The following is an 11,743-nucleotide window of genomic DNA, read 5'->3' on the forward strand; positions in this document are numbered from 1 at the left end:
CGCAATGGCACAAAAACGAGAAGTAAAAATTGGCAGCGGTGGGATTCGAACCCACGCCTCCGAAGAGACTGGTGCCTTAAACCAGCGCCTTAGACCGCTCGGCCACGCTACCTGCGCCAGCGTTCCCCGCGTCTCTAGAAAACAGTGCACGACACAGTTTCCTGTTGTGCTGCGACTCGCTGCTCATGCATCGCACCTCAAACAACTGCCCCTTTCGACTATTATTTAACCTCTCAGGCAGCTACCCACGCCCTGGGGCGGCCGAATTTCTTGTTGCTGATAATGAAATGGTAGTGCAACCTGCGGCGTGCGGAACATGAGTGTAAAGTGATGAGAGCATTGTGATTTCAAACACTGGGTGACGATCATGATTGCAGCAACAGCAAGGCAAAACCTTCAAAATTGCCGTGACCAGGATTCGAACCTGGGTTTTTGCGGCCACAACGCAATGTCCTAACCACTAGACGATCACGGCCGCGGAGGCGCCCGGGGAAGCAGTTCTCGCGACTGCACCCGCCCGGTACACAGCAAAGCTCAGCCCACTGCGTCAGACGCGATCTCCATTATATGTATACGGGCAAACGAAACGTGCCTGCGCTGTTAGGACACTAACCAGAGTGGGTAGCTGCATTCATCTCCCTGGCAGTGTCTTGCAGTCCTCCAAGTCTGTTGACCACAGGTGGACAGGTGTCGCATCTCTCTCGCCGTCACTTGTGGCCGTCATTCATACTTAACGTGCTTTTCTGCAAGCGTCAGCGTAGCGTCAGTCGAGCAAAGTCGGGACAAGTCGCCTAAGAGGAGCAACAAAATGGTGGATTTCCGGTACCGGGAATCGAACCCGGGCCTCCTGGGTGAGAGCCAGGTATCCTAGCCACTAGACGACACCGGATAACGACACACGCACTCCTCCAACAAACACGGTGAGCGTCCACCCGCTACTTGACGACATCTGCAAAAATTAACGCTTCCACTTCGTAGAACGGCATGCTCTGGACGTATCTCGTGGAGACGAACGCCAGCAATCATGAGACCAAACTGCGCCGGTGAATCCTGTTGTTACACCGCGCACTGTGCTACGACAGTTTAAGAGAGCGACGCTCACGCTTTGCTGCGCTATTTCCTTCGCGGGAAATCAGTGCTCCTGTTTTCGAGACAGAAAACGTTGGCAGCGGTGGGATTCGAACCCACGCCTCCGAAGAGACTGGTGCCTGAAACCAGCGCCTTAGACCGCTCGGCCACGCTACCTACGCGACGCGGCCGCCGCAGGAGCTGCGTTCTACCCCACGAGAACACAGCGCAATGGCACAAAAACGAGAAGTAAAAATTGGCAGCGGTGGGATTCGAACCCACGCCTCCGAAGAGACTGGTGCCTTAAACCAGCGCCTTAGACCGCTCGGCCACGCTACCTGCGCCAGCGTTCCCCGCGTCTCTAGAAAACAGTGCACGACACAGTTTCCTGTTGTGCTGCGACTCGCTGCTCATGCATCGCACCTCAAACAACTGCCCCTTTCGACTATATATTTAACCTCTCAGGCAGCTACCCACGCCCTGGGGCGGCCGAATTTCTTGTTGCTGATAATGAAATGGTAGTGCAACCTGCGGCGTGCGGAACATGAGTGTAAAGTGATGAGAGCATTGTGATTTCAAACACTGGGTGACGATCATGATTGCAGCAACAGCAAGGCAAAACCTTCAAAATTGCCGTGACCAGGATTCGAACCTGGGTTTTTGCGGCCACAACGCAATGTCCTAACCACTAGACGATCACGGCCGCGGAGGCGCCCGGGGAAGCAGTTCTCGCGACTGCACCCGCCCGGTACACAGCAAAGCTCAGCCCACTGCGTCAGACGCGATCTCCATTATATGTATACGGGCAAACGAAACGTGCCTGCGCTGTTAGGACACTAACCAGAGTGGGTAGCTGCATTCATCTCCCTGGCAGTGTCTTGCAGTCCTCCAAGTCTGTTGACCACAGGTGGACAGGTGTCGCATCTCTCTCGCCGTCACTTGTGGCCGTCATTCATACTTAACGTGCTTTTCTGCAAGCGTCAGCGTAGCGTCAGTCGAGCAAAGTCGGGACAAGTCGCCTAAGAGGAGCAACAAAATGGTGGATTTCCGGTACCGGGAATCGAACCCGGGCCTCCTGGGTGAGAGCCAGGTATCCTAGCCACTAGACGACACCGGATAACGACACACGCACTCCTCCAACAAACACGGTGAGCGTCCACCCGCTACTTGACGACATCTGCAAAAATTAACGCTTCCACTTCGTAGAACGGCATGCTCTGGACGTATCTCGTGGAGACGAACGCCAGCAATCATGAGACCAAACTGCGCCGGTGAATCCTGTTGTTACACCGCGCACTGTGCTACGACAGTTTAAGAGAGCGACGCTCACGCTTTGCTGCGCTATTTCCTTCGCGGGAAATCAGTGCTCCTGTTTTCGAGACAGAAAACGTTGGCAGCGGTGGGATTCGAACCCACGCCTCCGAAGAGACTGGTGCCTGAAACCAGCGCCTTAGACCGCTCGGCCACGCTACCTACGCGACGCGGCCGCCGCAGGAGCTGCGTTCTACCCCACGAGAACACAGCGCAATGGCACAAAAACGAGAAGTAAAAATTGGCAGCGGTGGGATTCGAACCCACGCCTCCGAAGAGACTGGTGCCTTAAACCAGCGCCTTAGACCGCTCGGCCACGCTACCTGCGCCAGCGTTCCCCGCGTCTCTAGAAAACAGTGCACGACACAGTTTCCTGTTGTGCTGCGACTCGCTGCTCATGCATCGCACCTCAAACAACTGCCCCTTTCGACTATATATTTAACCTCTCAGGCAGCTACCCACGCCCTGGGGCGGCCGAATTTCTTGTTGCTGATAATGAAATGGTAGTGCAACCTGCGGCGTGCGGAACATGAGTGTAAAGTGATGAGAGCATTGTGATTTCAAACACTGGGTGACGATCATGATTGCAGCAACAGCAAGGCAAAACCTTCAAAATTGCCGTGACCAGGATTCGAACCTGGGTTTTTGCGGCCACAACGCAATGTCCTAACCACTAGACGATCACGGCCGCGGAGGCGCCCGGGGAAGCAGTTCTCGCGACTGCACCCGCCCGGTACACAGCAAAGCTCAGCCCACTGCGTCAGACGCGATCTCCATTATATGTATACGGGCAAACGAAACGTGCCTGCGCTGTTAGGACACTAACCAGAGTGGGTAGCTGCATTCATCTCCCTGGCAGTGTCTTGCAGTCCTCCAAGTCTGTTGACCACAGGTGGACAGGTGTCGCATCTCTCTCGCCGTCACTTGTGGCCGTCATTCATACTTAACGTGCTTTTCTGCAAGCGTCAGCGTAGCGTCAGTCGAGCAAAGTCGGGACAAGTCGCCTAAGAGGAGCAACAAAATGGTGGATTTCCGGTACCGGGAATCGAACCCGGGCCTCCTGGGTGAGAGCCAGGTATCCTAGCCACTAGACGACACCGGATAACGACACACGCACTCCTCCAACAAACACGGTGAGCGTCCACCCGCTACTTGACGACATCTGCAAAAATTAACGCTTCCACTTCGTAGAACGGCATGCTCTGGACGTATCTCGTGGAGACGAACGCCAGCAATCATGAGACCAAACTGCGCCGGTGAATCCTGTTGTTACACCGCGCACTGTGCTACGACAGTTTAAGAGAGCGACGCTCACGCTTTGCTGCGCTATTTCCTTCGCGGGAAATCAGTGCTCCTGTTTTCGAGACAGAAAACGTTGGCAGCGGTGGGATTCGAACCCACGCCTCCGAAGAGACTGGTGCCTGAAACCAGCGCCTTAGACCGCTCGGCCACGCTACCTACGCGACGCGGCCGCCGCAGGAGCTGCGTTCTACCCCACGAGAACACAGCGCAATGGCACAAAAACGAGAAGTAAAAATTGGCAGCGGTGGGATTCGAACCCACGCCTCCGAAGAGACTGGTGCCTTAAACCAGCGCCTTAGACCGCTCGGCCACGCTACCTGCGCCAGCGTTCCCCGCGTCTCTAGAAAACAGTGCACGACACAGTTTCCTGTTGTGCTGCGACTCGCTGCTCATGCATCGCACCTCAAACAACTGCCCCTTTCGACTATATATTTAACCTCTCAGGCAGCTACCCACGCCCTGGGGCGGCCGAATTTCTTGTTGCTGATAATGAAATGGTAGTGCAACCTGCGGCGTGCGGAACATGAGTGTAAAGTGATGAGAGCATTGTGATTTCAAACACTGGGTGACGATCATGATTGCAGCAACAGCAAGGCAAAACCTTCAAAATTGCCGTGACCAGGATTCGAACCTGGGTTTTTGCGGCCACAACGCAATGTCCTAACCACTAGACGATCACGGCCGCGGAGGCGCCCGGGGAAGCAGTTCTCGCGACTGCACCCGCCCGGTACACAGCAAAGCTCAGCCCACTGCGTCAGACGCGATCTCCATTATATGTATACGGGCAAACGAAACGTGCCTGCGCTGTTAGGACACTAACCAGAGTGGGTAGCTGCATTCATCTCCCTGGCAGTGTCTTGCAGTCCTCCAAGTCTGTTGACCACAGGTGGACAGGTGTCGCATCTCTCTCGCCGTCACTTGTGGCCGTCATTCATACTTAACGTGCTTTTCTGCAAGCGTCAGCGTAGCGTCAGTCGAGCAAAGTCGGGACAAGTCGCCTAAGAGGAGCAACAAAATGGTGGATTTCCGGTACCGGGAATCGAACCCGGGCCTCCTGGGTGAGAGCCAGGTATCCTAGCCACTAGACGACACCGGATAACGACACACGCACTCCTCCAACAAACACGGTGAGCGTCCACCCGCTACTTGACGACATCTGCAAAAATTAACGCTTCCACTTCGTAGAACGGCATGCTCTGGACGTATCTCGTGGAGACGAACGCCAGCAATCATGAGACCAAACTGCGCCGGTGAATCCTGTTGTTACACCGCGCACTGTGCTACGACAGTTTAAGAGAGCGACGCTCACGCTTTGCTGCGCTATTTCCTTCGCGGGAAATCAGTGCTCCTGTTTTCGAGACAGAAAACGTTGGCAGCGGTGGGATTCGAACCCACGCCTCCGAAGAGACTGGTGCCTGAAACCAGCGCCTTAGACCGCTCGGCCACGCTACCTACGCGACGCGGCCGCCGCAGGAGCTGCGTTCTACCCCACGAGAACACAGCGCAATGGCACAAAAACGAGAAGTAAAAATTGGCAGCGGTGGGATTCGAACCCACGCCTCCGAAGAGACTGGTGCCTTAAACCAGCGCCTTAGACCGCTCGGCCACGCTACCTGCGCCAGCGTTCCCCGCGTCTCTAGAAAACAGTGCACGACACAGTTTCCTGTTGTGCTGCGACTCGCTGCTCATGCATCGCACCTCAAACAACTGCCCCTTTCGACTATATATTTAACCTCTCAGGCAGCTACCCACGCCTGGGGCGGCCGAATTTCTTGTTGCTGATAATGAAATGGTAGTGCAACCTGCGGCGTGCGGAACATGAGTGTAAAGTGATGAGAGCATTGTGATTTCAAACACTGGGTGACGATCATGATTGCAGCAACAGCAAGGCAAAACCTTCAAAATTGCCGTGACCAGGATTCGAACCTGGGTTTTTGCGGCCACAACGCAATGTCCTAACCACTAGACGATCACGGCCGCGGAGGCGCCCGGGGAAGCAGTTCTCGCGACTGCACCCGCCCGGTACACAGCAAAGCTCAGCCCACTGCGTCAGACGCGATCTCCATTATATGTATACGGGCAAACGAAACGTGCCTGCGCTGTTAGGACACTAACCAGAGTGGGTAGCTGCATTCATCTCCCTGGCAGTGTCTTGCAGTCCTCCAAGTCTGTTGACCACAGGTGGACAGGTGTCGCATCTCTCTCGCCGTCACTTGTGGCCGTCATTCATACTTAACGTGCTTTTCTGCAAGCGTCAGCGTAGCGTCAGTCGAGCAAAGTCGGGACAAGTCGCCTAAGAGGAGCAACAAAATGGTGGATTTCCGGTACCGGGAATCGAACCCGGGCCTCCTGGGTGAGAGCCAGGTATCCTAGCCACTAGACGACACCGGATAACGACACACGCACTCCTCCAACAAACACGGTGAGCGTCCACCCGCTACTTGACGACATCTGCAAAAATTAACGCTTCCACTTCGTAGAACGGCATGCTCTGGACGTATCTCGTGGAGACGAACGCCAGCAATCATGAGACCAAACTGCGCCGGTGAATCCTGTTGTTACACCGCGCACTGTGCTACGACAGTTTAAGAGAGCGACGCTCACGCTTTGCTGCGCTATTTCCTTCGCGGGAAATCAGTGCTCCTGTTTTCGAGACAGAAAACGTTGGCAGCGGTGGGATTCGAACCCACGCCTCCGAAGAGACTGGTGCCTGAAACCAGCGCCTTAGACCGCTCGGCCACGCTACCTACGCGACGCGGCCGCCGCAGGAGCTGCGTTCTACCCCACGAGAACACAGCGCAATGGCACAAAAACGAGAAGTAAAAATTGGCAGCGGTGGGATTCGAACCCACGCCTCCGAAGAGACTGGTGCCTTAAACCAGCGCCTTAGACCGCTCGGCCACGCTACCTGCGCCAGCGTTCCCCGCGTCTCTAGAAAACAGTGCACGACACAGTTTCCTGTTGTGCTGCGACTCGCTGCTCATGCATCGCACCTCAAACAACTGCCCCTTTCGACTATATATTTAACCTCTCAGGCAGCTACCCACGCCCTGGGGCGGCCGAATTTCTTGTTGCTGATAATGAAATGGTAGTGCAACCTGCGGCGTGCGGAACATGAGTGTAAAGTGATGAGAGCATTGTGATTTCAAACACTGGGTGACGATCATGATTGCAGCAACAGCAAGGCAAAACCTTCAAAATTGCCGTGACCAGGATTCGAACCTGGGTTTTTGCGGCCACAACGCAATGTCCTAACCACTAGACGATCACGGCCGCGGAGGCGCCCGGGGAAGCAGTTCTCGCGACTGCACCCGCCCGGTACACAGCAAAGCTCAGCCCACTGCGTCAGACGCGATCTCCATTATATGTATACGGGCAAACGAAACGTGCCTGCGCTGTTAGGACACTAACCAGAGTGGGTAGCTGCATTCATCTCCCTGGCAGTGTCTTGCAGTCCTCCAAGTCTGTTGACCACAGGTGGACAGGTGTCGCATCTCTCTCGCCGTCACTTGTGGCCGTCATTCATACTTAACGTGCTTTTCTGCAAGCGTCAGCGTAGCGTCAGTCGAGCAAAGTCGGGACAAGTCGCCTAAGAGGAGCAACAAAATGGTGGATTTCCGGTACCGGGAATCGAACCCGGGCCTCCTGGGTGAGAGCCAGGTATCCTAGCCACTAGACGACACCGGATAACGACACACGCACTCCTCCAACAAACACGGTGAGCGTCCACCCGCTACTTGACGACATCTGCAAAAATTAACGCTTCCACTTCGTAGAACGGCATGCTCTGGACGTATCTCGTGGAGACGAACGCCAGCAATCATGAGACCAAACTGCGCCGGTGAATCCTGTTGTTACACCGCGCACTGTGCTACGACAGTTTAAGAGAGCGACGCTCACGCTTTGCTGCGCTATTTCCTTCGCGGGAAATCAGTGCTCCTGTTTTCGAGACAGAAAACGTTGGCAGCGGTGGGATTCGAACCCACGCCTCCGAAGAGACTGGTGCCTGAAACCAGCGCCTTAGACCGCTCGGCCACGCTACCTACGCGACGCGGCCGCCGCAGGAGCTGCGTTCTACCCCACGAGAACACAGCGCAATGGCACAAAAACGAGAAGTAAAAATTGGCAGCGGTGGGATTCGAACCCACGCCTCCGAAGAGACTGGTGCCTTAAACCAGCGCCTTAGACCGCTCGGCCACGCTACCTGCGCCAGCGTTCCCCGCGTCTCTAGAAAACAGTGCACGACACAGTTTCCTGTTGTGCTGCGACTCGCTGCTCATGCATCGCACCTCAAACAACTGCCCCTTTCGACTATATATTTAACCTCTCAGGCAGCTACCCACGCCCTGGGGCGGCCCGAATTTCTTGTTGCTGATAATGAAATGGTAGTGCAACCTGCGGCGTGCGGAACATGAGTGTAAAGTGATGAGAGCATTGTGATTTCAAACACTGGGTGACGATCATGATTGCAGCAACAGCAAGGCAAAACCTTCAAAATTGCCGTGACCAGGATTCGAACCTGGGTTTTTGCGGCCACAACGCAATGTCCTAACCACTAGACGATCACGGCCGCGGAGGCGCCCGGGGAAGCAGTTCTCGCGACTGCACCCGCCCGGTACACAGCAAAGCTCAGCCCACTGCGTCAGACGCGATCTCCATTATATGTATACGGGCAAACGAAACGTGCCTGCGCTGTTAGGACACTAACCAGAGTGGGTAGCTGCATTCATCTCCCTGGCAGTGTCTTGCAGTCCTCCAAGTCTGTTGACCACAGGTGGACAGGTGTCGCATCTCTCTCGCCGTCACTTGTGGCCGTCATTCATACTTAACGTGCTTTTCTGCAAGCGTCAGCGTAGCGTCAGTCGAGCAAAGTCGGGACAAGTCGCCTAAGAGGAGCAACAAAATGGTGGATTTCCGGTACCGGGAATCGAACCCGGGCCTCCTGGGTGAGAGCCAGGTATCCTAGCCACTAGACGACACCGGATAACGACACACGCACTCCTCCAACAAACACGGTGAGCGTCCACCCGCTACTTGACGACATCTGCAAAAATTAACGCTTCCACTTCGTAGAACGGCATGCTCTGGACGTATCTCGTGGAGACGAACGCCAGCAATCATGAGACCAAACTGCGCCGGTGAATCCTGTTGTTACACCGCGCACTGTGCTACGACAGTTTAAGAGAGCGACGCTCACGCTTTGCTGCGCTATTTCCTTCGCGGGAAATCAGTGCTCCTGTTTTCGAGACAGAAAACGTTGGCAGCGGTGGGATTCGAACCCACGCCTCCGAAGAGACTGGTGCCTGAAACCAGCGCCTTAGACCGCTCGGCCACGCTACCTACGCGACGCGGCCGCCGCAGGAGCTGCGTTCTACCCCACGAGAACACAGCGCAATGGCACAAAAACGAGAAGTAAAAATTGGCAGCGGTGGGATTCGAACCCACGCCTCCGAAGAGACTGGTGCCTTAAACCAGCGCCTTAGACCGCTCGGCCACGCTACCTGCGCCAGCGTTCCCCGCGTCTCTAGAAAACAGTGCACGACACAGTTTCCTGTTGTGCTGCGACTCGCTGCTCATGCATCGCACCTCAAACAACTGCCCCTTTCGACTATATATTTAACCTCTCAGGCAGCTACCCACGCCCTGGGGCGGCCGAATTTCTTGTTGCTGATAATGAAATGGTAGTGCAACCTGCGGCGTGCGGAACATGAGTGTAAAGTGATGAGAGCATTGTGATTTCAAACACTGGGTGACGATCATGATTGCAGCAACAGCAAGGCAAAACCTTCAAAATTGCCGTGACCAGGATTCGAACCTGGGTTTTTGCGGCCACAACGCAATGTCCTAACCACTAGACGATCACGGCCGCGGAGGCGCCCGGGGAAGCAGTTCTCGCGACTGCACCCGCCCGGTACACAGCAAAGCTCAGCCCACTGCGTCAGACGCGATCTCCATTATATGTATACGGGCAAACGAAACGTGCCTGCGCTGTTAGGACACTAACCAGAGTGGGTAGCTGCATTCATCTCCCTGGCAGTGTCTTGCAGTCCTCCAAGTCTGTTGACCACAGGTGGACAGGTGTCGCATCTCTCTCGCCGTCACTTGTGGCCGTCATTCATACTTAACGTGCTTTTCTGCAAGCGTCAGCGTAGCGTCAGTCGAGCAAAGTCGGGACAAGTCGCCTAAGAGGAGCAACAAAATGGTGGATTTCCGGTACCGGGAATCGAACCCGGGCCTCCTGGGTGAGAGCCAGGTATCCTAGCCACTAGACGACACCGGATAACGACACACGCACTCCTCCAACAAACACGGTGAGCGTCCACCCGCTACTTGACGACATCTGCAAAAATTAACGCTTCCACTTCGTAGAACGGCATGCTCTGGACGTATCTCGTGGAGACGAACGCCAGCAATCATGAGACCAAACTGCGCCGGTGAATCCTGTTGTTACACCGCGCACTGTGCTACGACAGTTTAAGAGAGCGACGCTCACGCTTTGCTGCGCTATTTCCTTCGCGGGAAATCAGTGCTCCTGTTTTCGAGACAGAAAACGTTGGCAGCGGTGGGATTCGAACCCACGCCTCCGAAGAGACTGGTGCCTGAAACCAGCGCCTTAGACCGCTCGGCCACGCTACCTACGCGACGCGGCCGCCGCAGGAGCTGCGTTCTACCCCACGAGAACACAGCGCAATGGCACAAAAACGAGAAGTAAAAATTGGCAGCGGTGGGATTCGAACCCACGCCTCCGAAGAGACTGGTGCCTTAAACCAGCGCCTTAGACCGCTCGGCCACGCTACCTGCGCCAGCGTTCCCCGCGTCTCTAGAAAACAAGTGCACGACACAGTTTCCTGTTGTGCTGCGACTCGCTGCTCATGCATCGCACCTCAAACAACTGCCCCTTTCGACTATATATTTAACCTCTCAGGCAGCTACCCACGCCCTGGGGCGGCCGAATTTCTTGTTGCTGATAATGAAATGGTAGTGCAACCTGCGGCGTGCGGAACATGAGTGTAAAGTGATGAGAGCATTGTGATTTCAAACACTGGGTGACGATCATGATTGCAGCAACAGCAAGGCAAAACCTTCAAAATTGCCGTGACCAGGATTCGAACCTGGGTTTTTGCGGCCACAACGCAATGTCCTAACCACTAGACGATCACGGCCGCGGAGGCGCCCGGGGAAGCAGTTCTCGCGACTGCACCCGCCCGGTACACAGCAAAGCTCAGCCCACTGCGTCAGACGCGATCTCCATTATATGTATACGGGCAAACGAAACGTGCCTGCGCTGTTAGGACACTAACCAGAGTGGGTAGCTGCATTCATCTCCCTGGCAGTGTCTTGCAGTCCTCCAAGTCTGTTGACCACAGGTGGACAGGTGTCGCATCTCTCTCGCCGTCACTTGTGGCCGTCATTCATACTTAACGTGCTTTTCTGCAAGCGTCAGCGTAGCGTCAGTCGAGCAAAGTCGGGACAAGTCGCCTAAGAGGAGCAACAAAATGGTGGATTTCCGGTACCGGGAATCGAACCCGGGCCTCCTGGGTGAGAGCCAGGTATCCTAGCCACTAGACGACACCGGATAACGACACACGCACTCCTCCAACAAACACGGTGAGCGTCCACCCGCTACTTGACGACATCTGCAAAAATTAACGCTTCCACTTCGTAGAACGGCATGCTCTGGACGTATCTCGTGGAGACGAACGCCAGCAATCATGAGACCAAACTGCGCCGGTGAATCCTGTTGTTACACCGCGCACTGTGCTACGACAGTTTAAGAGAGCGACGCTCACGCTTTGCTGCGCTATTTCCTTCGCGGGAAATCAGTGCTCCTGTTTTCGAGACAGAAAACGTTGGCAGCGGTGGGATTCGAACCCACGCCTCCGAGAGACTGGTGCTGAAACCAGCGCCTTAGACCGCTCGGCCACGCTACCTACGCGACGCGGCCGCCGCAGGAGCTGCGTTCTACCCCACGAGAACACAGCGCAATGGCACAAAAACGAGAAGTAAAAATTGGCAGCGGTGGGATTCGAACCCACGCCTCCGAAGAGGACTGGTGCCTTAA

At 55.3% G+C, this 11,743-nt stretch overlaps 35 non-coding genes across 35 annotated transcripts; all 35 read right to left on the reverse strand.

The window, feature by feature from the left end:
- Window positions 1–30: 30 nt before the first annotated feature.
- Window positions 31–112, reverse strand: Trnal-aag (transfer RNA leucine (anticodon AAG)). The gene has a single exon. It is a non-coding gene; the product is annotated as a tRNA-Leu (tRNA).
- A 291-nt stretch (window positions 113–403) lies between these two features.
- Trnah-gug (transfer RNA histidin (anticodon GUG)) lies at window positions 404–475 on the reverse strand. The gene has a single exon. It is a non-coding gene; the product is annotated as a tRNA-His (tRNA).
- Window positions 476–817: 342 nt separating this feature from the next.
- Window positions 818–889, reverse strand: Trnae-cuc (transfer RNA glutamic acid (anticodon CUC)). Its single transcript has one exon. It is a non-coding gene; the product is annotated as a tRNA-Glu (tRNA).
- Window positions 890–1,163: 274 nt separating this feature from the next.
- Window positions 1,164–1,245, reverse strand: Trnal-cag (transfer RNA leucine (anticodon CAG)). The gene has a single exon. It is a non-coding gene; the product is annotated as a tRNA-Leu (tRNA).
- Window positions 1,246–1,325: 80 nt separating this feature from the next.
- Trnal-aag (transfer RNA leucine (anticodon AAG)) lies at window positions 1,326–1,407 on the reverse strand. Its single transcript has one exon. It is a non-coding gene; the product is annotated as a tRNA-Leu (tRNA).
- A 292-nt stretch (window positions 1,408–1,699) lies between these two features.
- On the reverse strand, window positions 1,700–1,771 carry Trnah-gug (transfer RNA histidin (anticodon GUG)). Its single transcript has one exon. It is a non-coding gene; the product is annotated as a tRNA-His (tRNA).
- Window positions 1,772–2,113: 342 nt separating this feature from the next.
- Window positions 2,114–2,185, reverse strand: Trnae-cuc (transfer RNA glutamic acid (anticodon CUC)). Its single transcript has one exon. It is a non-coding gene; the product is annotated as a tRNA-Glu (tRNA).
- A 274-nt stretch (window positions 2,186–2,459) lies between these two features.
- Window positions 2,460–2,541, reverse strand: Trnal-cag (transfer RNA leucine (anticodon CAG)). Its single transcript has one exon. It is a non-coding gene; the product is annotated as a tRNA-Leu (tRNA).
- An 80-nt stretch (window positions 2,542–2,621) lies between these two features.
- Trnal-aag (transfer RNA leucine (anticodon AAG)) lies at window positions 2,622–2,703 on the reverse strand. Its single transcript has one exon. It is a non-coding gene; the product is annotated as a tRNA-Leu (tRNA).
- A 292-nt stretch (window positions 2,704–2,995) lies between these two features.
- Window positions 2,996–3,067, reverse strand: Trnah-gug (transfer RNA histidin (anticodon GUG)). Its single transcript has one exon. It is a non-coding gene; the product is annotated as a tRNA-His (tRNA).
- Window positions 3,068–3,409: 342 nt separating this feature from the next.
- Window positions 3,410–3,481, reverse strand: Trnae-cuc (transfer RNA glutamic acid (anticodon CUC)). Its single transcript has one exon. It is a non-coding gene; the product is annotated as a tRNA-Glu (tRNA).
- Window positions 3,482–3,755: 274 nt separating this feature from the next.
- Trnal-cag (transfer RNA leucine (anticodon CAG)) lies at window positions 3,756–3,837 on the reverse strand. The gene has a single exon. It is a non-coding gene; the product is annotated as a tRNA-Leu (tRNA).
- An 80-nt stretch (window positions 3,838–3,917) lies between these two features.
- Trnal-aag (transfer RNA leucine (anticodon AAG)) lies at window positions 3,918–3,999 on the reverse strand. Its single transcript has one exon. It is a non-coding gene; the product is annotated as a tRNA-Leu (tRNA).
- Window positions 4,000–4,291: 292 nt separating this feature from the next.
- Window positions 4,292–4,363, reverse strand: Trnah-gug (transfer RNA histidin (anticodon GUG)). Its single transcript has one exon. It is a non-coding gene; the product is annotated as a tRNA-His (tRNA).
- A 342-nt stretch (window positions 4,364–4,705) lies between these two features.
- Trnae-cuc (transfer RNA glutamic acid (anticodon CUC)) lies at window positions 4,706–4,777 on the reverse strand. Its single transcript has one exon. It is a non-coding gene; the product is annotated as a tRNA-Glu (tRNA).
- A 274-nt stretch (window positions 4,778–5,051) lies between these two features.
- Trnal-cag (transfer RNA leucine (anticodon CAG)) lies at window positions 5,052–5,133 on the reverse strand. Its single transcript has one exon. It is a non-coding gene; the product is annotated as a tRNA-Leu (tRNA).
- An 80-nt stretch (window positions 5,134–5,213) lies between these two features.
- Trnal-aag (transfer RNA leucine (anticodon AAG)) lies at window positions 5,214–5,295 on the reverse strand. Its single transcript has one exon. It is a non-coding gene; the product is annotated as a tRNA-Leu (tRNA).
- A 291-nt stretch (window positions 5,296–5,586) lies between these two features.
- Trnah-gug (transfer RNA histidin (anticodon GUG)) lies at window positions 5,587–5,658 on the reverse strand. The gene has a single exon. It is a non-coding gene; the product is annotated as a tRNA-His (tRNA).
- A 342-nt stretch (window positions 5,659–6,000) lies between these two features.
- On the reverse strand, window positions 6,001–6,072 carry Trnae-cuc (transfer RNA glutamic acid (anticodon CUC)). The gene has a single exon. It is a non-coding gene; the product is annotated as a tRNA-Glu (tRNA).
- Window positions 6,073–6,346: 274 nt separating this feature from the next.
- On the reverse strand, window positions 6,347–6,428 carry Trnal-cag (transfer RNA leucine (anticodon CAG)). Its single transcript has one exon. It is a non-coding gene; the product is annotated as a tRNA-Leu (tRNA).
- Window positions 6,429–6,508: 80 nt separating this feature from the next.
- Window positions 6,509–6,590, reverse strand: Trnal-aag (transfer RNA leucine (anticodon AAG)). The gene has a single exon. It is a non-coding gene; the product is annotated as a tRNA-Leu (tRNA).
- Window positions 6,591–6,882: 292 nt separating this feature from the next.
- Window positions 6,883–6,954, reverse strand: Trnah-gug (transfer RNA histidin (anticodon GUG)). The gene has a single exon. It is a non-coding gene; the product is annotated as a tRNA-His (tRNA).
- Window positions 6,955–7,296: 342 nt separating this feature from the next.
- Trnae-cuc (transfer RNA glutamic acid (anticodon CUC)) lies at window positions 7,297–7,368 on the reverse strand. The gene has a single exon. It is a non-coding gene; the product is annotated as a tRNA-Glu (tRNA).
- A 274-nt stretch (window positions 7,369–7,642) lies between these two features.
- Trnal-cag (transfer RNA leucine (anticodon CAG)) lies at window positions 7,643–7,724 on the reverse strand. Its single transcript has one exon. It is a non-coding gene; the product is annotated as a tRNA-Leu (tRNA).
- Window positions 7,725–7,804: 80 nt separating this feature from the next.
- Trnal-aag (transfer RNA leucine (anticodon AAG)) lies at window positions 7,805–7,886 on the reverse strand. Its single transcript has one exon. It is a non-coding gene; the product is annotated as a tRNA-Leu (tRNA).
- Window positions 7,887–8,179: 293 nt separating this feature from the next.
- On the reverse strand, window positions 8,180–8,251 carry Trnah-gug (transfer RNA histidin (anticodon GUG)). Its single transcript has one exon. It is a non-coding gene; the product is annotated as a tRNA-His (tRNA).
- A 342-nt stretch (window positions 8,252–8,593) lies between these two features.
- On the reverse strand, window positions 8,594–8,665 carry Trnae-cuc (transfer RNA glutamic acid (anticodon CUC)). Its single transcript has one exon. It is a non-coding gene; the product is annotated as a tRNA-Glu (tRNA).
- A 274-nt stretch (window positions 8,666–8,939) lies between these two features.
- Window positions 8,940–9,021, reverse strand: Trnal-cag (transfer RNA leucine (anticodon CAG)). The gene has a single exon. It is a non-coding gene; the product is annotated as a tRNA-Leu (tRNA).
- Window positions 9,022–9,101: 80 nt separating this feature from the next.
- On the reverse strand, window positions 9,102–9,183 carry Trnal-aag (transfer RNA leucine (anticodon AAG)). The gene has a single exon. It is a non-coding gene; the product is annotated as a tRNA-Leu (tRNA).
- A 292-nt stretch (window positions 9,184–9,475) lies between these two features.
- Window positions 9,476–9,547, reverse strand: Trnah-gug (transfer RNA histidin (anticodon GUG)). Its single transcript has one exon. It is a non-coding gene; the product is annotated as a tRNA-His (tRNA).
- A 342-nt stretch (window positions 9,548–9,889) lies between these two features.
- Trnae-cuc (transfer RNA glutamic acid (anticodon CUC)) lies at window positions 9,890–9,961 on the reverse strand. Its single transcript has one exon. It is a non-coding gene; the product is annotated as a tRNA-Glu (tRNA).
- Window positions 9,962–10,235: 274 nt separating this feature from the next.
- On the reverse strand, window positions 10,236–10,317 carry Trnal-cag (transfer RNA leucine (anticodon CAG)). The gene has a single exon. It is a non-coding gene; the product is annotated as a tRNA-Leu (tRNA).
- An 80-nt stretch (window positions 10,318–10,397) lies between these two features.
- Window positions 10,398–10,479, reverse strand: Trnal-aag (transfer RNA leucine (anticodon AAG)). The gene has a single exon. It is a non-coding gene; the product is annotated as a tRNA-Leu (tRNA).
- Window positions 10,480–10,772: 293 nt separating this feature from the next.
- Window positions 10,773–10,844, reverse strand: Trnah-gug (transfer RNA histidin (anticodon GUG)). The gene has a single exon. It is a non-coding gene; the product is annotated as a tRNA-His (tRNA).
- Window positions 10,845–11,186: 342 nt separating this feature from the next.
- Window positions 11,187–11,258, reverse strand: Trnae-cuc (transfer RNA glutamic acid (anticodon CUC)). Its single transcript has one exon. It is a non-coding gene; the product is annotated as a tRNA-Glu (tRNA).
- Between the last annotated feature and the right edge of the window lie 485 nt (window positions 11,259–11,743).

This window comes from Schistocerca nitens, unplaced genomic scaffold (assembly GCF_023898315.1).
Source record: "Schistocerca nitens isolate TAMUIC-IGC-003100 unplaced genomic scaffold, iqSchNite1.1 HiC_scaffold_287, whole genome shotgun sequence".
Lineage (NCBI taxonomy): Eukaryota > Metazoa > Arthropoda > Insecta > Orthoptera > Acrididae > Schistocerca > Schistocerca nitens.